Source organism: Halichoerus grypus, chromosome 1 (genome assembly GCF_964656455.1).
Source record: "Halichoerus grypus chromosome 1, mHalGry1.hap1.1, whole genome shotgun sequence".
NCBI classification, from domain to species: Eukaryota; Metazoa; Chordata; class Mammalia; order Carnivora; family Phocidae; genus Halichoerus; species Halichoerus grypus.
Genome location: NC_135712.1, coordinates 171352223 through 171364686, shown reverse-complemented (window position 1 = coordinate 171364686; position 12464 = coordinate 171352223). Strand labels below are relative to the sequence as shown.

General features: G+C 43.2%; 1 protein-coding gene across 6 annotated transcripts in view; it reads left to right on the top strand.

The window, feature by feature from the left end:
* The first annotated feature begins 1445 nt into the window (after positions 1–1445).
* ITPR1 (inositol 1,4,5-trisphosphate receptor type 1) overlaps positions 1446–12464 on the top strand; it is a 325747-nt gene continuing 314728 nt past the window's right edge. For all 6 annotated transcript variants that reach the window (XM_036075557.2, XM_036075555.2, XM_036075554.2 and 3 more), the window contains exons 1-2: positions 1446–1672; positions 2480–2550. The gene's annotated coding sequence lies outside the window, so the exon portion shown is untranslated. The remainder of the gene's footprint in view (positions 1673–2479; positions 2551–12464) is intronic.

Below are 12464 nucleotides of genomic sequence, written 5' to 3'. Positions count from 1 at the left end.
AGTGGTGATGGATTTCCCCAAAGACAAGGACTTAGTACATTTATAGGCTGGAATTGGAATCCAGGCTGCACTATTTAATTCACAGTGTCATCTTGGGAAATTACCCGATTTCTCTGAGCCCTTAGGCCTTCATCTATCAAATAGAGATAATAAATATGCCCAGGTTGTTAAAACTCAATAGCATGATGCATAAAAAGTGCATGTGGTCTGGGTTCAATAAAATCAGTCTCTCAAATTATTATGATTCCTATTGTTGTTGTAGCTACTATGTGGCGCAGCAGGCAGTGCCTGTCTGGGATGCTGCGATGTGTTTTGGCTCACCACTATGCCCCAGCGCCTGGCACAGTGCCTGGCACCCAGTAGACACTCAGGAAACGTGTGTGGAACGAATGCCTATCATCTGAGGAAGGGAGAGCAGCCTACCGACTTTGCTGCCTAGCTTAGCCCTTGCCCTTCTTCCAAAAACCAAACAGCTTGTAGCCCAAGAGCCCAGGCACTTTTTGGCCGTGGGCAGCAAGCCATCTCGTCCCTGACGCCGCTGTCCGGGCTGCTGGAGGGCGCCCCGCCTGGACGTGCATCATTGTGTGAGCGGCTCTCTCCGAAGCCCTAATTTTTCTGGCTTGCGGTTTATTTACTTAAGCATTTACAGCTCCGGGGAGCAGAGGGGCTGCTTGAAGCGGGGTCAGGACCTAGGTCGCGGTTTGTATTTACTTTGTGCCTCCCAATCTCCGCGCCCGCAAGTCACAACACGGCTCCTTTATTTGTGCATCGGAGAGGCTTGCGTTTCTCTACCTCCTGCGGGGCGAGGAAGGACACACGCAGCTCGGGGTCTCTCAAGCCACTTGCCTGTGTCCCCGCCGGCGTGGACCGTCGCTCTGAGTTAGTTTTCTGTGCAAACCCGAGCAGGGCGGAGCAGATTAAATAAAGACAACCTCGCGCTTTTAATCCATGACCGCAAACACTGGCGTTTTTGTGCCCTGGATTTCTGAAATTCTTGGCTCAGGGACTCAAGGCGTGGGGGGAGGGTGGGTAACAGCTTGTAAAAACTTCCCAAAGCAGAAATCCGAGCTGCTCCCCGCCCCCCTCTCCCAGAGACACCTGGATTCACGGGAAGGGGGGCAGCCGGAGGAGGAGCGTCCCCAAGGGTTGGGGGCGCCCCCCAGGGGTGGCTTTGGGTCGCCGGCTCCAAGCCCTGCCAGCTCTCTGCAAGAAGCCGGATTCGAAGCCCGGACGCCCCGCAGGACGCCCCTCCCCGTCCCCGCGCGCTTCTATTTAGAGCCCAGCCCGGAGCCCAGGGGATTCTGGGACTCGTAGTCCTTCCCCGCAGCCCCAGGCGCTGCCGCGACCTCGGACTCGGACTACATTGCCCAGGGAGCTTCCCGGCCTATATAAGCCGCCAGGAGCCGCTTCAAATTGCAGTAACCATGTGGATGTGCTGCTGAAGCGTTTCCTCAAGCTCGCTGGGGTGGGAGGAGAGGAGGAGGTGGTGGTGGAGGAGGAGGAGGAGGCAGAGGGTGGAGAGAGAGAAAGCGCACGCAGAGAGGAGGTGTGGGTGTTCCGTTTCCATCCTAACGGAACGAGCTCCCTCTTCGCGGACATGGGATTACCCAGCGGCTGCTAACCCCTCTCCTCGCCCTGCTCCCCCAAACCGGCGTGGCTCCCGGGCACCAAGGTAGCGGCTGGGGCCGGGCAGAGGGCGCGGGGAGTTGGTACTGTCCTCCCCGGGCGCCGAAGTTTTTGCCCCGCTCTCTGGGAGTTCTTGGTGGATTTGCATGCACTTGCATACGTTTGGGGGTTCTTTTAACTGAGGGCATTTTGGGGTGTTCATTTGAGGCTAAAAAAAAATTACCGATTCCAGTGACTGGCCTTGAGGGCTACCCATTCTGGACTGGAATGGCATTCCCCCAACTTGGAAACTGTTGCAGCAGCTGCAGGAAATGGTTTTTTTTTGGGGGGGGGGATGTGGGGGTGTCATATGTGAGTCCGCTCAAGGAAACAATCTTTTAAAAGTAGCCCTCCCTCGAGCTGCCTGGTTGAGAGAAAAATGCATGTGGGGGGGCCCCAGTGGGGAGGGTTTTGAAAAACGGAAGAAAACCCGGGGAGCGGTGAGGGATGAGGTATGGACGAAGCTCACGCCCAATGAGGATGCGGGCTTCGGACACTTGGCCTAGGCTCCGGGAAACAAGTGCTTTGGGATCTGCCAAACACTTCCCTTAGTTCCAGCTCCCCCGGCACGTTCCAAGTTTTTGCGTGCCTAGTCTCACTTGTCAGTTACATACTGGAAATAAGTAAGCAAAGTTACCTGTAGTCGTTGTCCAACTGATCCCTCCAGCCTTCCTGTCTTGTTTGGGGAGGGTGGAGGAGGGGGTCTGTCCAGGAAGGAGGCTAAAGAAGGTGGAAGTTTGCAATTTGAAGCATTTCTGTTAGGGGCCCGCCTTTGTAGTCTTACACTCAGTTTTCTTTCTTTCTGAATACTTAGGAGCGGACTACAGAGGAGCAGGATTCGCACAGCTGGCGGGTTTTGGCAACAGAGTGCCTGACCTCGGTCAGGTGAGTGTGAAGCCTGAGAGCTGTAGTCAAAAATGAGTTTTTGTTTTAAGTGTATTTTATGTCCTCTCTAAAGAGCCATGGAGATTAGGAGTAGAAAAGAAAAGCAAACTCCGGGGCTTAGTGTCCAAAATTTGTCACTGCCTTCTGGGAGAGCTTTAGGGAGCATTTGAGATCCAGGGGGCAGTCCTGCCTATCACTTTTGGCGAAGGCTCAGACTTAAAGCAGCCTGAAGGTTTATGAGAGGAGGGGAAAAAGCCATTAAATGGAGCAATAAAAGGAATGCCCATTGGTGCCTGGCAGCGTGCTGATGATTTAAATTCTGAAGGATGCAGTACATTTCATCTGCCAAGATATGTAAGCAAAAATTAACTGCCTCTGTCTTTCAAAAATAGTCACTTTTTTTCTTGCTGTAACATGTGTTTAATCAGAGTAGGTTGGATTGCAAGAAATGAAAGTGGTTGCTGGCAATTTGAAAGAATTAGTACTATAAAAAGGGAAGTTAGTTCTTGAAGCATGAGAGAGTAGCATCCAGTCCTTGACTTGAAGCCGCCTGAATGTCAAGGAATCTGAGTCCCTCTTGTTTAGGTGCTTATTGTGGGGGCAGCATTTATCTGTAAAGACAAGCAGCTCCTGTCCACCCGCACCAAATGGTCAGACTGCACTTTAAGAAAGAGAGGTTTTAACAGCTGTTTATACATCCCCATTGCTGCGGATTTGGCCATCACAAGTTTTTTCTTCCGAAATGGCCAGGAACAGGGTAGACAACAGGGTAACGGGTAGAGGACCGGGTCTTAGTAACTTCTTTAACATTCTAAATATTTAGCTGTTCCCTGGGCTACAATCTTTGGGCTTTTTAAATTAGAAAATAAAAGGCAGACACTTCATTATAGTAGTATAGTGCTTTTGTTTCCTGTTGATAAGATCCTTAGGAGTGCTGGTGGAGTGGGAAGCCTTTGGATGTGTGGGATGTAGTTTGTTCTTGGAGTTCTCTTGACTTTCATGGCTACTTGGGCACTCAAAAGGCCAAGGAAAGGGTTAAGTTCCCCTCTTTTGAGTAAGCTGCAGACCAGGAGAAACTGATCCATAGACTCTTCTCCAACTTGTTACTAAAAATAATACTCACACATGAAGTACTTGTAAGCCAGGTCCAGAGCCATATATCACAGAAAGTGAGTCAGGTACAGGTGAAGAAGCTGAGGTGTAGAGAGTAAGAACACTTGCCCAGTAGCTGGTGCACAGTGAAAGCAAGGTGTAACTCCAGGTTGTGGGACTGTATTGTGTTCCACAAATGCATTTAAGCTGGGGGGAAGAGGTGAAGGGAGAAGCTAGGAAAAATGGTAAACTTATTTCTGTTAATGAAATAACTCTTGCTTATGTCCCACCAGTGATGAATGAATAATAATATTTACCTTGATTTAAGAAGGAAACGATGTAGCTGTAGATGTAGGGATAAGACTGTGGCTATTTGAGAAGGTATTAGAGGTTATACTGACTCTTAGAAAGCTGTATGCTGAAAGCCTGAATGAGGAGAGTAAGCGAAACCAAACCATACCACGAGGAACATTGTCTAAGTCCAGCATTAGGTTCATCTCATAACTGAAATCCATCTTGATCATCTACATCAAGGCATCTGAGGAGGTTAAAAGAATCAGATATTTCTCAGTCTGAATAATTTGATAGTTTAAATTGCAGTGAGTCTAAACTGTGAAGTATCGGTATCTTTACATATACTCTTCAGTTTGGTTTATGGCCGGTTGTGCAGAACACTTTTTCATTTCTTTTTTTTTCTTGTGTGTGCATGCATGCATGTGTGTGTGTGTTGAAAGTACAGTCTGTTCTTTAAATAATTCAAATCAGAACAGAATATACTATCAAGATTTCCTTCTTACCAGGCAGGGAAACTTCTTCATGCTCTAAATGAATGACTCCTGGCCTCTACTTTGAGACCCATGAAATTGTTGGGGGTTGACAATAGTATTACCCATTTTTAAACAAAGTGGTTGCCTTTTGGAGGGAATTGGCATCTTTTCTTTAGGAATGAGAGATGGAATGGTTGCTTAGAAGAAAGGGAAGATGTACCCAACAAGATAAATCTCTTGCCTTTGTCCTCAAAATATTTTCAAGTAGGGAAGACCAGGGTATTAGAGATAGAAATGAAACTTCTAATCCAATGGTATACAACTAGCTGACTTCTAGACAAAAAAAGTTGCATGGCTCTTTAGCTCATTTATAATGAACTCATGGAAATTCTGAGTTCTTGACAAGCAGCTGTTAAATAACAAACCAAAATGAAACAACAAACGCCAAATATGAACAACAGAAAACAACAACAACAACAAAAATAGGGCTGAAGTTAGGTTTCTAGGTCAAGCTGTCCTTGGATACATCTAATTAAGGAGTTTACACAAGGCCAATGTCGCATCTTGTTTACTGTTGGTTTGATCTTTTGAAATAAAACACATTGCATTTGCAGGCTCTTTATTAACTGGAAATGCATGCAATTTTTTAGTTTACTTTTGCTGTTTTAAGCTTTTGCACGCTCTTTGGATGAAATCAGTTAAGGCTTGAAGTCAGTGACATGAATGACATAATTTTTATGATTCCAACCAATTTTTATAGTGTCTCTGGTTCTGAGTTTATTGCTAACGAGCATAAGCTGAAAACACCACTAAAACCATCACTTGTGGAGCTGTTCCTCCTATTGAACTATGGCTAGGGTCTTCCCTCAGCTGCACACAGTTTAAGGCATTTGGTGTGATAAATCTCTTTATGAATGTCTAATACCTGCTAAAGTTGTTATTATCCAAGTGTTTATTCCTTCAACAATTACTTGAGCACCTACTATGTGCTGGGATATGTTCTAAGTGCTGGGCATACAACAGTGAAATTCCTGTTCCCAAGAGGCTTAAATCCTAGTTGGGGGGAAGTAGGCATTACAAATAAGCAAATATTATTGTATAACAGGTAGCAAGTGCTACAGATAAAAAAAAATCCAAGTAAAGGGGAACAGGCAATAACAAATGTTGGTGAGGATCTGGAGAAAGTGGAACTCTTGTGTCCTGTTGGTGGGAATGTAAAATGGTGCAGTCACTGCAGAAGACAATATGGCAGTTCCTCAAAAAACTAAACAGAATTACCAAATGCTCCAGCAATTCCACTTCTGGGTATATAACCAAAAGAATTGAAAGCAGGGACTCAACTGATATTTTTACATTCATGTTCATAAGCAGCATTATTTACAGTAGCCAAAAGGTGGAAACAACCCAAGTGTCCACTGACAGATGAATGGATAAACAAAAAGTGGTATGTCCATATAAAAGAATATTATTCAGCCTTAAAAAGGAATGGAATTGTTATCCACGTTACAAGACGGGTGAAGGTTGGAAACATTATGCTAAGTGAAATAAGCCATACATAAAGAGGACAAGTAGAATGGTGCTTGCCAGGGGCTGGGGAAATGTGGAGTTTGTTTAATGGGTACAGAGTTTCATCTGGGGAAGATGAAAGAATTCTGGAAAGGGATGGTAGTGTTGGTAGCTCAACTCTGTGAATGAAGTTAATGCCAATGAATTTTACACTTAAAAATGATTAAAATGGCACATTTTATCTTGTGTTTGTATATTTTACCACAGTAAAGAAATGACAACAACAAAACAATGTAAAGGGGATAGAGGAGTACTCGGGAGGGGATCTGGAATCAGGGAAGGGCTCTCTAATAGGGTGCGTCTGAGCAGAGAGCTGAAGGAAGTGAGAGGTTAGCCTGTGTAATTATCTGGCGGAGAAGGACATTCCAAAGGGCTAGAGCAGAAAGTGCTAAGGCCCTGAGATGGGAGCAGGTACAACAGGTTAGGGAAAGGTCAGGAGGCCAAGTTGGTTGCAGCTGAGGGAGAGTGCTAGGCGTTCAGGTGGTAGAGGGAGTCAGGATCAGATCCTGCAGGAGCCCGGTGTTTTCAGGTAAGCCATAATTTATTTCCCTGAGGATTTCTTAACGGTCTCAGAACTCTTAGTGTGGTTCTCCGCATCCTTGAGCTACATTGTCCTTTCTGAAGAGACTCGCGAGGCTGGCAAGATCACCTACCAGATTGGAACTTGTTTGGGGGTCAAACCCAGATTTCTAGACTGTCTCATTAATCACATGGCTTATCTGGGATTGTAACCCACTTTAGTAGGAAGGGAATATTCTTTTGGTTTGGATAACGAATTTTAAGAACCTAATAATATTCCTGGTGGTTTTTCTTCAACACAGACTTTGTGTACTTTGCTACCACCCTTATCTGTCAGGTCTCATTTTACAGAATTACACAAGGAGAACTCATGCTCAGCTCTCTAGCATTGTCCTTGGGGGATACAAAGTTCCACATAAGCGATTCTCTCTGATGAGTGAAGTGGACCCCTTCGTGTGTACAAATTTATAATGTACATACATGTTGTTACTTAATTGCATAAGATAAGCATATTCAATTAAAGTAAAACAATAGGAAATAAAGATAAGCAGCAAAACCGAACCAGTCACCCCCAACCCCACCATCCAAGGTGAGGGTTCCAGACTCCTCCATGTATATTTAAATTTCATAAAAAAGGACTCATACAGTACTTCAAGTTTGGTACCTTGCTGTTTGCACTCGATCCTGAACCTCTATTCTTGTTAATAGACATCTTTGTCTTGATTTTTCTGAAGGTGTCTGCACGTTTGATGGGATTGCATTTGAGTGGTGACATGTATGGAATCACTAGGGTAAAAAAAAACTTATTCAGGTTTCATCACCATCATAGAATCCAGGTTTTCTCATTCAGTTTATACTGTTTTTTAAAGAAAAGTGAATGGAAGGTAAAGCACTCTTCAAAAGTTAGCTGTCTTATTACAGGGATGAAGCCTAGTAATCATTCATTTCAATACAGGATTTCTTATTTCTTCTTCAGGGTAACCTAATTCTGTGAGATAGTTAGGGCCAGGTACTCTTTTCTGTTTGTTTGACCTTAAAAGGAAAACTTCACTATAGAAAATCTGAAATATGTCTAATAGTGAGATCTTAGTATAACGAACCCCTCTTTGCTCATTCACCCACCCTGCACGGTTATCAATCCATGACTATTCTGCGTTCACCTGTATTCTGATACACTCTCTCCTCTTGGGTGAGTTGGAAACAAATACCAGGCATACCAGTTCATCTGTCTTTTAGTATGTATCTCTAGTATTGGGATTTAAAAAAAAATCATAGTATTCTTGCCCATCTCAAGGAAAAAAAGACATTTTTTAATTGAGTCTGTGTTCTCAGTTCCTTCCAACATATGTAAGTGCATGTATACACACACATGCATATGATATATATACATCTAGGTACATGTAATAATAATGTATATGGATATTTAACAGTTTGTTTGAATTAGGATCCAAATAAGGTCAATACATTACAAATGGTTGATGTGTCTTTTAATCTGTATGTTTCCTCTACACCTCTTTCCCCCCATGCATTTTATGGTCGTTACTGAAGAAACTGGGTGATCTATTTTCATATAGTTAAGATTTTGCTCACTGTGTCAGTGTGGTATAGTTGAACATGTTCCTCTGTTCCCTGTATATATCATATCTGGTTGTTAAATGTAGAGGCTTGATCAGAATCAGGGTTTTTTTGGGGGGGCACTTCTATTTTTTTGAACTTTATTCAGGGGAGTGTGTGATATGTGTGGGTATGTCTTCTTGTGATATTAGCAAACATTGATGCTCATTTCCTTAATCCATTAATTCATTTGGACTTATGAAACTCCTATTTTTCTTTCTTCATTCATTAGCTGAACTGTTTTGTAAAAAGAAATTTCCCTCCACTAAGTTTTTGTTTCCTGGGGTATGTAGTTCATGTAAAGAAAGACAAGATCTGTACTTAAATTTCTTTTTGTATTTTACCAGTTTTCAAAAATAACAAGTTGATACCCTACCATGATACATGGCAGTGGTTGTCAGTGTGGTGACACTGGGCATATCTGGGGACATTTTTGGTGGTCACAACTAGGAAGAGGGTGCTCCTGGCATCCAATGGCTAGAGGCTGGAGATGCTGATAAATAGCCTACAATACATCGATTAGCCCTTCCACAACACAGAATTATCCATTTCACAGTACTAGCTGTGCTACTGGTTAGAAACCCTTGTACTAAGATGACCAATTGGTATGTTTTTTTGGTTAGTATCTGTATGAAGTGGTGCATTTAAACATATTTTATATGTTTCTCTTTGTGTTGCTTACCTTCTTGATGATCAAAGTGCCCATTTTTGCTCAGCAAGAGAAAGGCTATTCAAATTGGCTCCAAAAACACAACCCTAGTAGTCTTTGATAGCTTTCTTGATTTTGATATGAGTGTTCCAGGCTCATCTTCTATATTTCTTGTCCCAGACCTGGAATCAGCCTTTTGTCCAAGGAGCCATAGTTCTTTTGAGTGGGAAATGGTGTTTAGAGACCTCTTCTCAGGGTCAGATAGGTATTCTTGTTCTCCTCATACAGGTCAGAAAACAAATCAAAATGAAGGAAACTTAAAACCTGAATGCTTTCAATGAAAGTATTTCCAAAACGTAGTAAACACATCTTTTCCTTTTAAAAAAGGATTCTGAATCAAAACTTTTCACTTTGGTATCAGTTATAACCTTAGTATACTGGTGTCTTAATACAGTAGTACTCCCCAGATGAGCAGGCATGTTACTCTTGTTATTCTTGTTCTGCATCCATGTTTTTCATACTGTATGACAACCCATTATGAGGTCCTGAAATCAGTGTAGTGGGCCTCCATCACCGGTTTTTTAATGAAGTAGAGGGGACTAGAGAATGTCAAAGCATATTGTATGGATACTTGGAAGGAACTGTGTACATTGCCACAAACTCTCCCATCCCCCAATTCTTTGTCTCTCTCACACACACAGTGAACACTGGGTTATAAGTGTAGTGTATTTCTTACTGTGGGTTGCAGTCCAAAGTTTGAGAAACATTGTTTTACGTCTTTATTTCTCCATTTGTGGTCATCAAGCTAGCATCACGGGCTTCAACATTGAGCTTGTTAGAAATGTAGACTCTGAGCCACCCCAGACCCGCTGAATCAGAACCTGCCTTTTAGCACAATCCCCATGGGATTCATGTACACTTGAAAGTATGAGAACCTCTACAGTGAACCAACCCCCTGTGCTTTTTCAGTACTTGCCTTGTTTTTATGGTTATTTTTTCCTGGCTGGCTCTCACCTGTCAAAACTGACCTATGTACTTGCCCCTAGCAGGCTTTTCATTTTCAGTGAAGTGGAAAGATAGGCGAAGTCACCCACTGGAGGTGAGCATGTAGGCCTGGCAGGACTCTCTTTGACAAGAATGGGAACTTTCATGCTTTCATTTGGGGACTCTCTTATTGGCAGTTTCAGATAGAGGTAGAAACCAAACGGTACATGTAGAACCTACTTAAGGTTGGGAAGTCCCAGATATGGACAAGGCTGCGTTTTAACATGATGTTGTCAGACACTTTCAGCAACTTAGGTTTTATAATGTTTTATGACCCTTCCAATTAGCAGAACTTGTGGACTGCTTGATAGAATGTTGCTCATTAGAAAAAGATGGACATAAGAAAAAACATCACTAACCTCCAAGCTCCTTGTTTGTTTGCATTTCAGGAGGAGCTTTGGGAAGTGATTTTTGTTTTGCAGAAAAAGTTTCAGAACGTTACCGTGTGCATATTTCTGAATAGAAAAAGCTGACACAACACCTAGACTTAGGGACGTTCATGGATTTGCCCTGGTGCATTTGTGTGTGTGACCATGTCTGCTTCTGTGTCTTTGCCCACATGCTTTCTGCCCTGCCGTCCCCATACTCACCCCATCTGTACCCACCTTGCCAAATACTTCTGTTCCCAACCTGAATGCCTCCTTCCTCTTCTGGAAAGCCTTTCCTGATCATTTGAAAATATTTGTGATTTGAAACTCCCTAGCACTTTATATGTCTTTTCCTCACGGGCCTTTTTGATTTTTAACCTACAAATGCACCTGACAAATAGTTAAGTGTCCACCAAACATTTGTCGAATGAAGTTACTTATCTCCATGTTTTGTTTCCCTTTGAAGTACATAGGCTGCTTGTCAGAAGAATCTAATATTTAATTAAATATTTCTTGAATTGGTGGTTTGCTTTGAAAAGCCCCTTTTGCTGTGGAAAGCGGAGTGAGGGCCGTGTGGACATGTGTCATGCAGCTCCTTTTGATAGCTTGGGAGATGTTGCTCAGAACAGTTCTTTGGAGGGCCTGAGGTGTGGGAAATTGTTGAGTGTTAATAAAAGGGAGTGGAGGTAATGATCAGGTAGTGAAACGAAGCTGCTCTCAGGTTGTAATGGTATTGCCCTGCCGAACCGCAGGATGGGGACTCCAGACGTCTGAGTGTTGACTGTCTCTTGGGTGCGGGCAAAACATGTCACATCTGTGCTTCTGTTTCCTCCTCTGTAGAATAGGTATAAAAATACCTGCTTTGGGTCGTTGCTGCCAACTTGTAGAATAATACATGCTTGCAAAAAGTCTCAGAAGTTAAAACAAAACAAAGCCTCTGTCCTAGAGGAGTGGTTCTCAAGCAGTGGGGTGATTTTGCCCTGCAGGGACTTTTGGCAATGTCTGGAGACTTTTTTGTCACAACCGAGGGAGAGTGGGTACTCCTGGCATCTAGTCGGTAGAGGTCAGGGATGCTGCTAAACATCCTGCGATACATAGGATGTGTCCTCCACAACAAGGAATTATCTGCCTCCAAATGTCAAACAGCCCTGAGGTTGAGAAACCCTGTCCTAGAGTGATTTTCCCAGACTGAGTGAGACTTTTCTTGCTCTCTGAGGATGTTAACCTAATTTGATTTGCTGGGTTTTTTTTTTTTTTTTTTTTTTTTTTTGTGGTTCAGGTTGTGAACAGAGGGGTGTCTCTTCAGACTGGGTCTGACTTTAATGTTTTAATAAAATAAATACCACTCCCTCTCCCCCTCATGCCCCAAGTACTGGCTTTGGTTTCTAGAGCCCTGTAGTCTATTAGCTTTGGCCAGTACATGGCTGTGTGGCCTACAAGAAGTCATTCAGGTTTTTTTGTTGTTGTTTGCTCTTTCCACCTATAAAATGAGGAATTTTAGCTAGATGATCTCTACCCACCAAATATAAAATTTTCTGACTGGCAACTTTGAGCTTTTGATTGGCTTCTCTTGTGTTGGCCTTGGAGAATAGGAAACACGAGAGCACACGTCAGAATTGACATCTTTTTTTCTAAAATAACCATGTAGATGATGTACCTGTTTGGAGAATAGGTTATTTAGTGGGCATGTTTGTGAAAAGGCAAGTAGGTTTATCTTTGTGTGTGTATCTCTTGTGTGTCTAATGAGCAACATTTAAACTAGAGAATTGCCCTGAACTACAGGTTTACAACTGCTGTTTCTGAGATGGTCATAGAGGGCCCTGCTTAAAGTTGAAACTTCTGAGTTGGTGACTTCCTTTGGGACTCTCTGAAAACGAAAGCAGAATGCAATTTTTCTATGCTCCGCGAGAAGCGCTTTTTGCAGTAGAATAAATTATCCCTTGATGGGGACACACTGCATTTCTGAGGACAATCTGATCAACTGCTAATTGAACAAGAAGGCAAGGAGGGGGCTGCACATAAATGTGTATGAGGGTGGGGCGAGGGAAGCTGCCGGCCCCGGGTGGCCAACTCAAAAATACTGTGTTGCTCATCTTCGTTTCACAATAAAGATGATATTGTCAAGAGTCTTTGCTCAAAGGAAGTTCCAAAATTAACCGTGAGAGTACCTAGTCACAGAAGCAGAGATGGTTGTAAAGAGAGAACCTCTTTCCTTGTCTTGGAAGAGTCATCTGCAAATGTAGTAAGTTTTCTCTTCCCTGTATTTACAGCCATATTACCATATATGTACCTGGG